At 37.8% G+C, this 18,570-nt stretch overlaps 1 long non-coding RNA gene across 1 annotated transcript; it reads left to right on the forward strand.

Annotated features, from left to right (window-relative positions):
- The first annotated feature begins 1,006 nt into the window (after nt 1–1,006).
- On the forward strand, nt 1,007–17,721 carry LOC139146992 (uncharacterized). The gene is made up of 3 exons (XR_011555621.1): nt 1,007–1,263; nt 16,423–16,516; nt 17,634–17,721. It is a non-coding gene; the product is annotated as an uncharacterized lncRNA (long non-coding RNA).
- The last annotated feature ends 849 nt before the right edge of the window (nt 17,722–18,570 follow it).

Consider the following 18,570-nt stretch of genomic DNA (forward strand, 5'->3'; position numbering starts at 1 on the left):
TATATACGTGACGTTTTCTTGTATGTATTTGTATAAAGTCATTTCTAATTTTAAAAACCAAATTTTTTCTGTCGGTTCACCTTCATGTGGTCACGAGAACTCGAACACCATGAATAGAAGTACGCCTTTCTTGGCAAATATTTGACCACATTGTTATTATTTGTCCCTCAGTGTCAGTTGTCAAGAAAATAGCGGATGATTTGCCCGATATCTAGTTATAATAGTTCTACATCCTCGACAAGAAGGCCTTTTAGCCGATTACGTTAGCATTTTCTTACTAGCACCTGTGTTCTCATTACTACTAACATATGGATCCATTTAAATTCATAAATGTAGACCTAATTGGAATTGAAAACAATGAAAATTTGACTTTATTAACGTAACAGTAAAACTTGTCAACATAAACGGTAAATATAAGACTGTCTGATGCTACGGTACATGGGATCCGATTTCCAGTTTGCTGCTACGGTTCATTTGCAGTGAGCTCTTCCGAATCGGACATAACACTTCTGTCTACAGTCTGCATACATCTCTACGTGCTAGGCGATGTTGCCGTGAGTGTGTGGGGGTTCGAATCCCGTTTGGGTTATAGTAAAAAATTTATATTGTATAACACCAAGGGCAATAATTCAATTGCTCTTGCTCATTGAGAACTATTGAATATACGTATCATCCATGTTTAAACATATAATTTGTTTTGAATTTCTCAGATAACCAAACACCTCTTATTTACTTTTTCTGACTTTGCGCCTGACTTGACTTGGCTACACCGTACACATGCTCATCAACAGCTTATTCTACATATAAGCTTTTATACTCCCATGTTGACCAAGTGTCAACTTCCATTAAATAACATGTGAACTCAGACAATGCGATTATAACAATAACATGAACATTTTCTTTCTCTCACGGTTTTAGACTTCCTCCTGGACCAGCCATGTATCATAAAATACTGAACAGAAGCCTAGTCTCATATAATAATGTACTTCTGTATTCTGAACTGGCCCATGACATCGTGCTGAAATGTTTACAGATAGGTGTAACAACGTCGACGATGTAACACGCCGTGCTGTTCAAAAACTATCCAGTAACAGCCAGTATACGTACAGGTTTGTTGTCCGCTTTCGTTTCTAAATTGACCTAATGAGAGTTGTTTGATTCTAAATCCTGGATTCGTATAAAAGAAGCATTCTGAGAAAACGTGGAGTAATATTGAATATTTGGAAGAAAAAAGCATCAAGACCTCGAAAACTCGCCATTTTGGTAAGTTTACAATGTATTTTGTATCTGTGTTGTAAAATAAATCCGATCGCTTTGAAACAGTTGTAGTTGCACAGACTGAGCAACAGAAGTAATTCAAGCAGGGAACTCAAGCATTGATCCGGATGCGGTATTTTGCGGGCTGCGAGTTGCAATAAATTTTCTCTTTGTTAATATATCGTCGTTTGGCTGTCAAACATCCATGAAACTCAGTTTTCTCGCACATTATTTCCGAGACAATGTTTTTCGTGCTCATTGTAATAGAGCTGCATTATAGCGTGGCTTCATTAGGGGCCCAAGCCGACCGGCTGGGACCCTATTGTTATTGCTCAAGTTCTACTGACTTCCTCTTCTTCTTCTTCTGCCATTTCTTTGCTCACCTAGATCTCTCGAACGTCTGAACGAAAACTTCTCAAACTTGCAGGGGTAACAGGTGATGGGTAGTACTCGTGCACCTGACCCTTGAATTTGTAATTAGTCATGTGACCTGGCTACAATTTTGAAATGAAAATGTTTTTTACTGTCCCATTTCCATAAAATTTGACCGATCCAAAATCTTTTCGCAAACTTTATAGGCAATACTACCTAGATGCTATATATGAAATTTCAAGGAAATTGACCTGGCGGTTTTTGAGAAGAAGATTTTTAAAGTATATTTTTCTGATTTTTCAATGACCTTTGACCTCCCCTATACTTCTGCAGCTAAGCTATATCAATGGCTTATTCTGGCCTATGTAAGAGTCATATCTAATTCTGGGCAATCCAATAGAGCCAGAGGTCTGATTTTTGGTATATAGGGATAACCACGGAAAACAATTTTGTTAATAAAATGTCACATGACTTCCATGACCTTTGACCTCAAACATACATATATGTCCATAACTAAGTAACCACAAGTGCTACAGCCTTCATATTTGGTATGATGGGAGACCTTATGACACTACATCTTGTACCTCATTAATTATGCGCATATCTAATTCTGAGCCAGCTAATAGAGCTAGAGGTCTGATTTTTGGTATATAGGGATAACTTAGCAATACAATTTTTTTGACAAAATGTCATGTGACCTCGATGACCTTTGACCTTAAATATGAGTATATGTCCATAACTCAGTAACCACAAGTGCTACACCCTTCATATTTAGTATGATGGGAGACCTTATGACACCACATCCTGTACCTCATTAATTATGCGCATATCTAATTCTCAGCCAGTCAATAGAGCTAAAGGTCTGATTTTTGGTATATAGGGATAACTTAGCAATACAATTTTTTTGACAAAATGTCACGTGACCTTCATGACCTTTGACCTTGAATATACGTATATGTCCATAACTCAGTAACCACAAGTGCTACACCCTTCATATTTGGTATGATGGGAGACCTTATGACACCACATCCTGTACCTCATTAATTATGCGCATATCTAATTCTGAGCCAGCCAATAGAGCTAGAGGTCTGATTTTTGGTATATAGGGATAACTTAGCATTACAATTTTTTTGACAAAATATCACGTGACCTCGATGACCTTTGCCCTTAAATATGAGTATATGTCAATATTCACAAACCACAAGTGCTACACCCTTCATATTTGGCCGCCATATTGGATTTTACGTAAAACATGCAATTCCCACTGACACGTACAGTAACTATGAGATGATGTTCAAAATCATACTTTTCCAAGATCGAATTTTGCACATAATATCATTAGTACAAGATCTTTCAACCATGTTATCCGCTTGGGCCCCGCCAACGCTGCTTGCAGCTTTAATTGTAATTTATAATCATCGGCCACTTCTTAATTTCAGTATAGACCCCTCAGCCTACTCTCCTGGATTTTGACAATTTTTGAGACCAAAAGATTACAGAAGTTATATTGAACCAAGGGGACGTAACTTCAGCTGTGAAATAACAGCTAGGCTAAGCGCTGAGCAAAGCAACTTCACACATCGTTCGATTCTTAGTTGTTTGCGTTTGATTTATGGCACTGTATTTATGTTTCGCTGCTAGCGCCTTGTGTATAGAACCGATCAGGCACGGCGAGACAGCTGTACTTTGCAGTCTGTACTCCAAAGTTGAGAGACTGTGTACAACACTACTATCCTTTAACGCTGTTTCGAAAGTGTGATAGACTTTCTTTATCATATCAGTCGCCTCAAGTTACGATACAATTTCTTATAGTAGCTCCGTAATGTAGACGGTACGCCACTCGTGTAAAATTTTGCAAATTGGGAGATCTTTTGTAAAAAAGTCTAAAATTATATTTGCAAACAAGTGCACCATTGCACTTTGTGATTAATCATGATCTTTTTTTACAAATCACAATTTATGTTTAGCTGTAAAATATCGATCATCTTTACGATACTGTGAGTTGTTAATATTATTATTCATATTAACAGGCAGGCAAAGAAACCATGTGTATTCTTAAATAAACTTTAATGGTCAAAATGGAGTCAGTTATTTCCATTACATCATTAACGAATCCAAGGAAACTGTCAAAATTTACTAAAAATTCACATGCAAAAGACCTTATCCCCACACCTTGTCAGTTAGCGCGACGCACTGTTACGCGCGTTGTAAAAATGCTGCAAATCCGAAGATTTTTGGGGAAAATCTGTCTAAAGTTGGCCCACGAATGCTCCATTGTAATTTATGATCATTGTACAAATCACAATTAACGTTTTAATTGTAAAATTTACGATGTCTACGACATTTTTCATATTCACGGGCATTTAAACAAACCATAACCGAGTATTGTGATCGGTCACGTGGTACAGCTCGACCAATTGAAATACGACGGACAGGGCGCGGTAAATTTTCTATAACAGTTCTCTATCTCCGGTTTTCGGTTACTTGTTAATAATTACTAATAGAACAATAGTCATATTATATGGATATGTTATAATATTTGCAACATCCACTCTTTTCCTGGCCATAGGCCTAATTAAATATATGTGAAAACCTTATCTTGTCATCAGATATGCGTTTGACCCCGAAGTTCTGTCTAAGATTCTACCATAATCCACAGTGGAATTATAAACTTCAGGTCATAATGCAATTAATGGTTTTTTTTTTCTTTTTACGTATAACTCATTTTTGCAAAGCTTTACCACTATGCCGAAAAGATAAAATACGGAAATACTACCGAGGACATGCCCTGTACTATCGAGGTCATGAGAGAAAATGCCGAGAGAGTTTGACCGGTTGACCTCGCTGTTAATTTTATGCAGGAAATTACAATAACAATGCTTGGTCGAATGACGCAGTGCCTTGAGGGTGGGATCACCAGTGGTATATGGGGAGGAGTACCTTCCCGATGGTGATAAGTGGTGCAGATTACCGTCGCCTAGGTGACTGGCGTATACGCGTGCCAAAAGACACCTATGGTTGATTTCCTGTTGACCAGTCGGATGGCAGAGTTGCAAATACCTGGACTGAACCATTTGGTTTTTTGTGGGTGTCGGTGGTACTTTGACAATATAAGTAAAAATGCACATATATTGAGTTTATTGTCTTGTTTATGAGCGGCCAGTATTTCCAACAGCATAAATTATGTGCATTTGCCCTTGAAGGAATAAATAATTTTCGAATAAAACATCGCGAATGTAACTACATTCCTTAAGCTCGACGTACACTTAAGTGTCCCAAAGAACCATGAAATCGCCCGACTTTCGATTGAAGAGATGAGTTTTGCCAAACCGCGTATACAGAAAAAGTGGCAGATGACTTTATTTTTAGAATCATAGACAGTATAGCGAGATGTAAAAAATGTGAAACAGGCTCCCCACCTAACTATCCTAAATGTTTTTGTGTCGAGTTTGTGTTTGATTCGTTTCGAAAATGTGTTCCTACATTCTTATCCGATTGTTTGTGTTAATGAAATGTTTGTTTCGCTTTGGATATTTGTAGAGAAGTTTGGATTAGTGTGTACGGTAATGTTTTGTTTGTGTGGGGAAAGCTTATGGCGAGACGCAGCCGGACCTATGTTGTTACAAAAGTTGATAGAGTCGCCCTTTGACGCTTGCGTTTCGAAACCCGAGTGTGGTTTCTCATCAGTCGCAGTGTAGATTCTTTCCTTAGTTTGTGTTTGTGAAAATTTATTTTAATGCATTTTAGTGGTCCTGCTTTCCGATTAGCGAGGCAAGTATATTAATTTTGGTCACGTTGTGAGTCCGTTTGGTGGTTCGGTTGTTTGTTCTATATTTCTTTACTTCGGTAAATTTTGTTTTGACTGGTGTGTCTTTTAGATTTTTACGGAGGTTTGTGAATTTTTAGGCAATAAGTATCACTGCGGGGTACGGATTTTATGTTTATTGAATCAAGATACTTACAAGTATCCTGGTTGATGTGCTTGTTCTCGTACATTTTAATTAATAGTTCATTTACTTTGTTTACTGTTTGTTACTGTGTGTTTGCTTGTTGTGTATAATACTGAGTGTTACGTAATTGCCTTTCGCATTCGAGTACGTAATCGTTTGTGTTGACAATAACGAAAAACCGACCCTTGTCGAAGGGTTATTTTCCCAAAATTTGTCCAATGTTTGCAAGCTGGTTTATCGCGATTCTTTTGGCACGCGACATGTTTTGTTTCCTTGTTTGAAAGGGTATCTCTAGAAGTGCGAGTTTAGAAGCTTTCAAGTTTTTGTTTTTTTTGTTGTTCGTGGTCCAATTTGACTTTTCTTTGAATTTGTGTTGTTGCGATTGTTTGTGTCTCACGATGTAGCGTAGTCACATTATACGACTTTATTTGTTGAAATCCTGAGGTGGTTTTATTCTGTTTGGTTTTGTTGGTGTCCGAATGAATTTTAAGGCTTTTGCCTAGTACTATTTTTCGGAGTTTCATAGTTTGAGCGATGATAGGTTGTTGTTGAATTTCATGTTGTTGTCGGCTTTTCTTTGGAAATAGCTGATTTATTTCCACGGCCATGTTTTCTGTTACGTTACTGTGATTGTTTATTTTGTATTTAATGTTGTGTTTCAGTTGTTTGTTATGTGTACGATTTTTGTTATTTCTTTTAAGTGTTTGTGTGTTCTATGTCATCTTATCGTATTTTTTGGTAGTTCCCTTTTTGGAGTATTTGGTGGCCCTGAAAAGGGCCGCTTGGTATGGGTTTTTGTTAGCGCTTGGCGCGTTTGTTTTGGCGATAAGCCTAGCTTTTTATGCTTCTTTTCGCCGATTCGATGTGCTTGGTGAGTAGGTGTTTGCCGCCTTCTTGTCACTGTGTGTGCTTACATGGACAGTCTGCATAGCCCTTGAATGTGGTCTCGATTTTGATCAAACTTACAATTTAGGAGTATATATCAAAACTGATAAATGATTTATGTGATTACTGTAGCTATAGATAGGCTACATTCAGGACGGGCAGCGACGGGCAGTAATTAGTAGGCAAAACAGGTGGTTTTCACCGTGGGCAGAACTCGGTGCAATGATACTGAACATTAATAGTAAGCCTGTCACCTTGAAGGTAATGCTGTAGGTGAAACAAGGACACACTATGGTACAAACACACCACAAGTGAAACGTACACACAGAAATACACGCGTTCCTACGTTGTGCCCACCCGGGCCACGCGATTAAAATATGACTGATACTGCTGGATAGTGTTAATTGGGTCGGTAAACAGTCAATTAGTAGTTTAATTGACTACCTGGGTGATTGGCAGGTCGTGTCCAACGACGCATATGCAAAGCAGGCCAAAAGACAAAAGCCCCCAAAGTTATTGACAGCTGGCCAGGGGTCACCATGAATACGTAATGAAGCTTCACTACGCAGAAACTGCGTAGTCAAGCCCTTCTTAACCGGTCAAACTCTCTCGGCATTTTCCGGCATGGTCATGTCCTGACGAAATTTACAGGCCATTAATTCGGAAGATTTGGTAAACATGCACTATCTAACAGCTGTACATTTCCAAAGACTTAAACCTGGCAGAGTAAAAATAAAACATACAACGATTAGGTGTTAGGTTTACTATTCCAAAATAAGTTACTGACTGACCAACTGCTTGGTCTTTCCGTAACCTCCGATTCGGAATTGAGTGAATTATTTAATAAACCTACTTGAAAGACAATAGTACCTTGAAACCGACGTAGACGGGTGTCCCGGCAAGACCCTGTGGGAAGCAGAACTTACTGTCTGGTTTCCAGGAGCAACGTTCTGTGAATAAGATCGAAATAATTATGAATGTTTCAAAGACAAATTTGATTCACAATGATCAGAATATAACTTACTCCAGTTCAGTAATCTTCTAAAAAGATTTACCTCATTTAAAAATCGCACATGGGTAAGCATGCAAAACGCCAGCATCCGAAACAGTCTATGAGTTGTTTTAATAAACATTGTCCAGTGGAATCGCCACTTCTATGTTCCTCACATTGATTTTGAAACAATGACGAAAACAGTCACAATTTCGCCCTTGTAAGAATGTTTATTTCGTTCTTATTTTATTTTCTGAAAATATTTTATACGAAAGTGATTCAAAATTACATATCAAAGCTTACTAACAATGTTTAGGCTGCACAAATTTGGAATTAAGTTTGATGTCACCTAGGTCACCAAAACCTGCAAAATATGCAATCAGGTAAAAAACAAATTTGAAACAAATATCCATACTCAAGAAGCCCTAATCCTTAAAGACAAAACATAAATTTCACACAAATGGTTAATTACACTGAAATTCTTGTTCAGATTTACATTGCCTATCACTTTTGGATGTCCTTGGCATTGCCATTGGCATGATGAACCTTGGGTCTTGATTGTATATAACATACAATACAATACAATAGCTCTTTATCATCCCAAAACATGGGCAATTCTTTGTACGACAGCGGATAAGTCAAAAAGTTACACAGATAAGACATGTATAAAATATTTAAAAAAAGATCAGTGACGTTGAAAACACATTAAAAGCAGAGATGACTAGTCGTTTCTCTTTTGATTCGGTACAGAAATTGCAGTGGGAATGAACGAATGTTTTGATCTATTTGTTCTAGTTATTGGAACCCTATAACGCCGGCAAGATGGTAAAATATTGAATTTCTTGTAAAGTGGGTGGTGATGATTCCTGACTATAGTATTGGCTTTGTGTAAAACTTGTTTTTTATACAATGTACTGAGATAGTTTGTTGCACTCCAATTATTTTACTACAGATGTTCACTATTCTACCAAGTTTGTTCTTGCACTGTACAGTGAGGTTTCCGAACCAGCAAACGAGTGAAAAACTTAAGACACTTTCAATACATGATCTGTAAAAAGCACAAGCATTCTTCTGTCAACTTTGAAGAAATTCAATTTCCTCAAGAAGAACAGACGCTGCTGGCATTTACATAAAATCATATTAATGTTATCCTCCCATCGCAGCTTATTATCCAAAATAGAACCCAGATATTTGTATTTCTCAACAATTTCCACTTCTTTACCATTAATAATTGTTACATCAGCTGATGGTGCGTCTTTCCTGAAATCTGTACACAATTCTTTGGTCTTATCAATGTTAAGTTCGAGGAAAGAACTTTTACACCACTTTACAAAGTCATCGACCACTGGCCCATGATTTCGTTCATGATTATGGAGTAGACTGATTATGGCAGAGTCATCCGCGAACTTAATTATAAATCTATCATCATGGTGACTTCTGCAATCATCCGTATATAGAATATACAGAAGTGGTGACAGTACACAACCTTGCGGTGAGCCAGTAGATGAGATACTACATCAAAAAAAGTGCCGTTCACTCGAACATGTTGTGATCTCCTAGTTAAGAAATCCAAAACCCAACCGACATCTTAGGATGAATGTTAAAATGAGACAATAATTTACCAGTTAAGATGTGCGGCTGAATAGTATTAAATGCAGATGAAAAATCAACAAATAGAACCCGGGCATGTGTTTTATTTCCTTCAATGTGATTATAAATTAAATGTTTAGTTTAAAGTGTCATGCACATGCACAATCTATTGGCGGAATGGACTATTCCATTGAAATAAAACACTTACACATGAAGGTATAAGAGTTAAACAGTTTTTTACTTGAACAATGTAAATAAACTTACAATGAGAAGTACTGGCTTATATTAAGTTAAACACCTTGACAGAGAAGACTTTCACTTGATGTTCATATTTGTACTGAGGTACAACACCTGTAGTCTTTCAAATGTTATAACACTAACAGTGAAAAACATCCACTGGATGGACTGTCTGGTATGTAGTTCTCATTTCTTTAGTCACAGGGGAAACCTCACCATCACCACAGCTGTAACATATATCTGGGAGAGGGAGTTTTGACGAGTAGTAATGTGTTGAAATTTCACTGCAACAACTTTGATTCTGCCTCGTTACACATATTCCATATAGAGGATGACCTGGTTGCACAAATACACCACCACAGGTATGCAGACACTCGTCTAGGAAGGCATGAAGTTGTCTTTGTTCAGGAAGTAGTCTCTTTGCTGAATAAATGCACCTATCAAAGAGTATGGGAAAACACAGAAAACACTTGGTGTATTTTTTATTCATGACTTACACAACATTGAACAATAAATAAAAAGTACACATAAAAGAATGTAAATATTTTCAATGTACTTGGTTCAGTTACTTTACTGCACACTTTTGGTACTGTATAATTTTGACTGTTTGGAGTGATATTACACAACTGCAAATGGGAACAAGAAATAAGTGCTGACAATACTTTGCCAGGGCTTCTTGCAATCTACGCAGGGTACCACGTCTGTGAAGACCTCAAAGTGGTCCCGACTTCTAAGTGGTCCCCATCCTAAACGTCCGGTAAGATAGGGGTTAAATTCAAGTCTGACGACACCTACCGCAAAATGGACGCTTTTGTTGTCACCTGGACGTTTCTGATTAATATCAGCTGCTATTTAATACCTAAAGTTAGGAAAAAATGTACAAAATAAGGGCTGAGCACAGAATTAACAATGGGGAGGGCTAGTGTGTATATCAATCATGACGTATCTATAAATATGACTCATTTGAAGTCATATCGACATTTGGAAGTCATTTTAATCGCTGCTCTTAAATACATAAACGGATATGAAATACAATTTGCAGCAGTGCTGTGGCGTATCGATCGCGCTTGCGAGTTAAAAATTTATCGCCACAAGCCAGCCCATGGACATTTTTGGTATTTTTTTCCGACCGGGACTATAGCACTGGTCGTTCACGATCCATTGTCTACTTCTGCTAGCTACCTCGATAAAATAAACATGTATTTTTAACCACTTTCCCGAGAGCCGACGTCCACGAACTCTGCACGGTTTGCCCTATCGCGTAAAACGTATTGAATACGTTGGATCTGTCAAAAGTTCAGAACCGAGCAGAAACAGTCGACTGCTCTTAAAAACGGTTAAAATTAGATGTTGCGACATTCGACATAATTAACGGAAATAGGAGATGAGTCATAGATAGTCGGATATAAAGTATGTACATGTTCATTTATTCAAAGACTAAGCTATTTCATTATTTTGCGGGGTAAATAAAACAAACTCCAAGTTGGCAAAGAGAGGTACAGCAGCTTATGAGCGCACGCACATCGGAAACACACAGCATCGTACGCAGGGCCATCATTGTTCCAACATGCATGACTGAATTGCGATGTTTCTGTGCAAGTTCATTCAGTGTAATTCGATTTTAATCTTTATCATATACCTTATGGAATGATAAATATGTAGTTTACATTATATTCAACATTGTTTAGGAGATAAAAATGCGTGCGATATCAAAAATTCATTGCCATTTGTGTCAGTTTTTCATAAATGCGATGGCCGCTTCCCGTCGCGCATTGACATACATAATGACGTCATTTTTTTACCTGCAGAATTCTAGAACGTGCAAAGCAATATGCGTACTTTTACGTGACCAACAGAGATCAAGGCTGAAATCGAGGTGTAATATGGACAAAAGCGTGATGTCAGTTTCTTATAATTTATCCTGAACAGGCACGCACTTAGTATACACAAGATTTCACTAGAATTTAGAAATAAAAGCCAATGCTATCGGCGCGGCTCCACTGTCGCCATGCGTAACTACGATCTGAGCAAGCAAACGTTTTCCAAATCTCGGGCTGGCTTTGTGTACGAATGGAACGTTTGCGGATAGCAACGCGCGTAGTAACCAGAATCGAGACAGTTCAGAAATGCACGCGGTTGCCCATGTTTGGGCACTGGGCTGGGGCGTGATACGTAAAATAATGCGCGGATCTGAGGGTGCTTTCTCCCATAGCTTTACACAGGCACGTTAATGTAGGTATATGATAATAGATGAAGACAATCAGTACTCGCATTAACTTCGAGCAATAAGGTTAAAACTAATGACTGTTTGAGCTGGTACTCACTCCGATATTGGTTAAGGTTGATGGGGTTTAAACTGGTAGGCCATGGAGATTCGTACAGTGATCAGTTGATCGCCAGGTCTTTATCGTGTGCAGCGCAAAAAAAAGTGAGCGCATATATCAAAAAGGACCAAAAGAACAGATTAGTATTGGCAATGTTACAAAGTTCAACAACTTTATGCAAATATACGAATGAAAAAATCCTTGCACTGCGTAAAAATTTAGTTTATTTACAACTACGGGGACCACTTTGAAGTCGGGGACCACTTTGAGGTCTTCACACATGTCACCTCTACATTGTAACTGTTTCACTGCTCAGTATAAGTTGATGAGTTCTGCATCAAGCACTCGTCCCTTTCTGATAGGGCAATGGATTTTAGAAATAATTATTTCAGTCACAGATCAGGGATACAACCTTGGCTATGACTCCTCAATGCACTTGTACAGTGTGGTCATATTTATCAGCGCATTTACTGACTGACATACGCTGTATTTCCAAAATGCACATACACATATTTTACTAACCTTGAATAGCATGGACGTTCTTCAAATCACCCGTCATTCTGAATGGTCTACCGATACTGCACTCTGATTCGCCACACTTCAAGTTCTTGATCATAAAGAAGTATGTGCGACGAACACTGTTCTATGCATGCCTTTAGCTTACGACGTTTATCTAAGATTTTATTTCGGGTGTCTGTGGGTAAGATCAATTCATCCACCTTGGCTAATGCTGATTGTAGTTCCTCCACTGTGACTTCAGGAGTGCTGACATACGTCTTGAAGGGCACACATTTCAAGGAAAGTCTACCGAAGCGATCAACTATGTCTTGTGTGACTTTTTCTATACTCTTTTACGCTCCGACGCATCCATTTGTGGCAAGTACGTTGATGCCGTTATATAAACGATTCCTCTCTAGAGACGCTATCAACGGCAATTTTATCTGAATACTTCATTGCATTTACTTGAAGTTGCTGCTCCATGTGCTGAGCAAGGCATCTTGCGATTACAGTTCTGTGTTGTTATTGTCACGATGTCGTCCGGTTTCAAATGTACATCGAATAGAATGTAATACTTCTGGAATCGATCACATGTTTTTGCAATAGCCAGCCCTGGACTCACCTCTATTCTGTCGCTGTCACCACTTTTATCGGACTGTAGCAAGTAGCACGACGTTTTGGCGTCTTTAGCAATTTTCGTTTTGAATCGGCCATGTTCGTGTTGACTGGCGCGGACCAGCCCTTCATAGAGAGCACCGAAGCTGCAAGACAGACCGACGTCAAAGGCGTACCAGTCCATTGCAACCTTCTCATTTTGAATCACTCGGCAAGTTACAATCTCCCGTTGTTGTTGGCGAACCTCTTCTGCCATCTTCAAAAGAACTTACCCACAGACACCCGAAAAAATCTAGCGACAAAACGTTCTGGTCACGAGGCGCCCCGCAAAGTTGAATATACCTCGCGAGCGAGGTGAGGTACTGAGCAGCAGACGAAGGGACGAACAGACATGTGACGTCATATGACACAGTTTGACCTCATTTGCATATTTGTTTGTTTTCGAGGATTTACAGCTAAACCTAGGCGCGCGCTGACGTCATACAAAGTTTCAAATTTGCGCAGCCTTACGTAAAATAACTGTAGTCGTTTTCAAACATTTCGAGCACCGAAATATTCTGCATTTATTTTCTGTGCAAATTATTAATTCTTGCAAGATTGTACCGGCATTGAGCTGTCTCCTCTTGCTAAAAAAACTAACTGGAGAATCACACCCTATATTGTCACAGATAATGTATTTCAAAAGTATGCTTGTCTTGTTTTACACTGATACATTATACTTGAGATAATGGCCAAATTCATTAAACAGTCAATATGGAAAAAATGAAAACAACTGCCTCAGTAACATCGATTGAATAAATTACTCACCTTCACATTTTCTGTTTTTGATTCCTTTGTCTTGAACCAGATCGTAGGCTTTCTTATATCTTCCTCTGTCAAACTCACACTTCAAACAGTGTTGGTCACTACTATTAGTACATTGTGCATTGATACCATTGTCTATTGCAAGAGATTGACCGAAAAAATAACGAATAGAGGTAAGAATCGAATCCAATGTTCGCCAATGCTATGTAGTGACAACTTATTTCGTGAAAATACGGAGATTAATTTTCAGAAAACGGTATGTTGTATCTTGCCAGATGTTATTTATCATCATAACACGCCGCATGCTTATTCCGTTTCATGCATGATTCGCCAGAATACGTCAGGTGACGAGAGAATAGATACGTCTAGTCCCCAATGAATCGACAAAAGTGACGTCAGAAAGTATTTTTCAAAAAGCTATTTCCCTAGGAAAATATTTTTGACCAAATTTGGAAAAGTGCCCGGTCACGTGACCGTAGTGTCTTCTGCAGCTTTGCAACAATAGTTGGTGATCTTCGTCCGTAATGAGTGACGAGCCTCTTTTTGAAACAGATTTTCCAACATTTTCCAACATTTCAACAGCGTGGGAACTTGAACAGCTCAGATTCAAGTGTAACTAAGAATGTTGCTAGGTATGCTTAGAAAGTGATTTCGAGGGGAAATGGGTTTGAAGGCGCATATAGGTATATCAATTTAAACCCCAGGCACCAGGACGAGCGGCTCCGAATCAGAGTCGGAGTACGACTCTGAAGGACAAAGCGCGAGTTAAAAATCAATTGAATGCTCGGGACAGATTGGAAAGTACGATGAGGCCAAGTTTCATTTCTTTGTATTAAGTGAGACAGTATCATTCTTAGTTTGAAGTTTTTACGGTTTATTTTATTTTATAAAAAGTAGAGCGATCCCGCGCCTGAGTGTTTCCATTCAATGAGTAAAACACCTGCATTGCATGTTGTAGCTGCAGTACAATAGCTCAAGGTTTTTCTTGGGTATGTGGGTGGGACGTCGACCTTTGACAAAACCATCATTTTATTGGAGCACAGACAAATGGTGCAATCGACTAATGTTCCCGTTCCCGTGCATTTTCAGAGCAAACGCATCTGCCTAACGCATGTGCTAGGCCTATTCTGCGCATGTTTGGAATAAAGAAAAACAAGAAAGCCTGTTGCCGCATTGTCGGGTCGCATTTTGAATCATGAATCAATTCGCAATTTTGAATCGCCGTAATCATGATTGTGTAGATACGGGAAGCTTCCAGCAGCACAAATGTTTCGTGATGAATGAGGATGTGACATCGACTGTCATCCTTCTTGTAATGTTCATTTTCCGTATTTTGCACCAAAAGCAGTTATAGCCTATACTCTAGTACACCAATCCAGACAGCCTGTCAGGTCATTTTAATTTTCTCGATCGGCGCGATCTAGTTTGACATGAACGTTTCACTAAAAGGCAAAAATGTTTAGGCACTACAATGTTCGCTGGGTGTACGTTCTGAGCAAAGGAAACCCTTGCCTCACACCCTTACGGACATGGGATTTGCGAAGGTGTGAAAGACTGTTTGCCCGTATTAAGATAAGTCGTCGGCTGAACTTTGAAAAGCCGAAAAAAGTCGAACGAGTTGGGCTAGGGGTACACGCCCACCCGTAACTTTTACTTGCCTTTTATCTGGACAAAGGGAGCGATACGCAATGCAAGGCAGTGACGTAAGCTAACTTCAAGACCCAAAGAGTGATTTTACGTTTGGTTGTATGGGCATGTCATAGACACTTTAAGTCTTGGACCGAGCTATGGAAGTGTTCTATAATCCTATTCGTAACTGACACTTAACGGGTCACCTGGCACATTTTGTGTCAAATACATTCCTTAAATTTCATGAAAGTAGGTGGATGTAGCAGTGGAAGTATATAATCATCATAATTATCTTGGGGAAACTTTTAAAGTCATCAGGACACTTTTGGAGTCAAAGACATTTGTTCAAATCAGTAGTAAATGTTACACAAAACCGTGGACGAATATCATGAACTTATTATTAGTAACTGACACTTTACAGGTCATCTGACACATTTTCAAAATCAAATTAATTTCTTCAATTACATAAAAGATAAAAGTAGTTGGATACAGCAGTAGAATTATATAGTCGTCAGAATTATCCGGTCAATCCATCCATCAATCACACACCGGTAAATGTTGTACTTGCTCAAAGTCACAGTATGCGGCTTTGACATGTATGTTGGATATCTTGTAAAATCCACCGATATGCCCCTTGAACTTCCAGTTTGACTTAATGTTCGTATAACTTTTGTACCTTAGAAGTCTGATCAAACTCTCGATTCACTTTTCGCACATAGCTTTGATACAGCCTAATATAGCCTAATTACATATATTAATTAACTATGTGTTTGTGGTATATATGAAAAATTACAGAAGTTCATTTATATGCAAATGAACTAGTAATTAGGATGTCATACCCATAAAAAACTCGCTTCTAATTCGACTTGGTATGATTAATAAAAATAAGAGCAAAAATGCGAAATCAGTGCGTTTAATATTGATATACAGCCTAATTTCAGAAATTCATTAACTATGCAAATAAGCCAGTAATTAGAATAGCGTGTTTATAAAACATTGAGTAGAGGTCTGTTGCATTTTGTACACTCAATATTCTTATATCCCATTTCCAGAAATTCATGAAATATACGAATAAGTTAATAAATAGAATGTCGTGCTGATTAAACTTACAAAATTAGTGGACCTACCTATACTCAAGGTATGGCAGAGGTTTGGCATAATCGATGCACTCAGTAGTGATGTAGAGTCAAATTATAGAAATTCATGTAGTATGCAATGAGATATCAATATTTGATGTTGATGTCTCTGTATATTTGATTGTTCATTTCAGAAAGACTAGTACTCGGTATTCTCATCAACAATGCGGAAGTGTGGTGTTGTTTTTTCGTGTTATTTATGATGATGGTGGCGATTGGTGAATGCTGGTAAGCCTGTCATATTTCATGAAAACAATAAATGATATCTGAAATAGATCAATCTCTTTCGGAATAATACGTGTATAAAATGTAGCTCGTAGAGTCAAAAGCTTTTCCGTACTTTTACATGTGAGTGAATCGTATCAATCTTACAAACAATTTATGCATTTTTAATGATTAATGCGCGCCTCTTGAAACAAAAACAACAACTTGTGTTTTAGAAAGAATTATAACTTCTTATGGTTTATTGTTTAGACTTGTTCGCGCTAGTAGCCATTTCGCAAATATCACATGGTTTACAATGGCAAAGTTAATACTATGTTGAGGAATTTGTGTACTAGGAATAATTAAAAGAAACTTTTCTCTGGTATTCCTCACAAATCAAGGTAGAATGTGCTTTGAGGACAGATATTTTTGCTATTTAATTTGAACAACACTTATCTGGTCTAGCATTTGCTTTGGCTCATTTTAAAGCTCCCGGAGTAAGAAAGAATTTTAAGTCTTAGTGTTCGAAAATCGTACACTGTATTTTTCTACATACAGTTAACACATGGATGGTAGCCATTTTGATTTTTTAAATATCGTAAAATGTTAGGTAATTTGTCTCTCTAGTGACAATTATTGATTTCGATGAATGACATTCATCGATGAAAGTTTGATAAAAGTTTAAGCTTCTGAAGTTCTTCAAAGAAGTAGTTTAAAGGGGAGTAACTGTGAGAGGTAAAAAAGAGTGGAGATATAAGCCAGAGATTTAAGTACGCATCCAAGATATAAAAATTGCATGAACCACGGGAACTTATTTTCAAGCATTTAAACTGAACATGTAACCAAGTTCCCTGGGTTGCTACTCGTGTGGACTTGTGTTAAAATTTCAAGTTTCCACAGTATTGTTTTATAAAAAATCAAAGCAAGAAGGAGACAGTTGCAATCTTTTCAATAATTAACTTTTGAATTTATCTGACAATTAAGGCATTAACGGGTGATCGCTGATGTTAGGGTGAAAAATAATTTAAACTCTCAACTCAAAAATCCTGTTCAAAAATACGTTTAAAATCTAACTTTCTATATCAAGGAATATATTAATTTAACGTGTACTTACAGCGTGATTTTTACTGCATCTTTCTAGGCCAAATAGATGTATATTTCGCTCTTTAAGAACAAAACTTGAAACGCAAATTGTGACTACAAACGCCACCTCTCGCAGTGAATACCCGTGTGACTTTCTGTGGTGGTCGCCGTGTTCAAGATATAGGTTAGTTCATTTCACCAATTGATTTCGACATTTTTATCTCAATTTAGGATAAAGTAAAGCACACCACTGCAAATTTTCAGCCAAATTTTTAGCCAAAGGCAATGTTTTGACAGAAAGAAATTTTTACTTTTCATTACAGATAATATAATTGAATCGCTACGTATATCAAATCGTTATTGTTAATCAAAAAAGGTAAATGCATATAATTTCTTCTGTATTGTTTTCAGAGTAATATACAGAACTCGACTGAGGGATGTTGTGGTACATGAGTATTACTACTATACAGGTGATTGTAGCGGACACTGCCATGACTACCAGTGCATAGGTACCTTGCTTTATATAATAATAATTACACTTTTAATCGATCTATAAATCGTCGGAAAAATAAAAGGACGAGGAATGCGAAAATAGAGACTATGTTGTCGAATTGTCCTTCGTTTTTTAAAACTCGCTGTATGATGCGACTTTATGTTTCCGACGGGATAACTAAAAATGAGCTTTTTATTCAATTGCATTTGATTGTGGACATGAGAGGAATGAGGCCTTCATTTTAAATTCCAATACTGGAAGGACTCTTTTTTGTTTTCCTCAGAAAATTCAAATTTGTTTCGACAAAAGTGAATCGTTATTTCATAAGATCTTTGTGCTATGACAATTATAGTATCGTCATTTTAGCATCGCTCATCATCATCATCATCATCATCAGCAGCAGCAGCAGCATCATCATCATCGTAATTACTATATCACATATAATTTTCATCCCCAGTATTGTCGTCGAAGATTTATTTTTTCATGGAGGTAGATTCTGCTC

The sequence above is a fragment of the Ptychodera flava genome, chromosome 2 (genome assembly GCF_041260155.1).
Source record: "Ptychodera flava strain L36383 chromosome 2, AS_Pfla_20210202, whole genome shotgun sequence".
NCBI classification, from domain to species: Eukaryota; Metazoa; Hemichordata; class Enteropneusta; family Ptychoderidae; genus Ptychodera; species Ptychodera flava.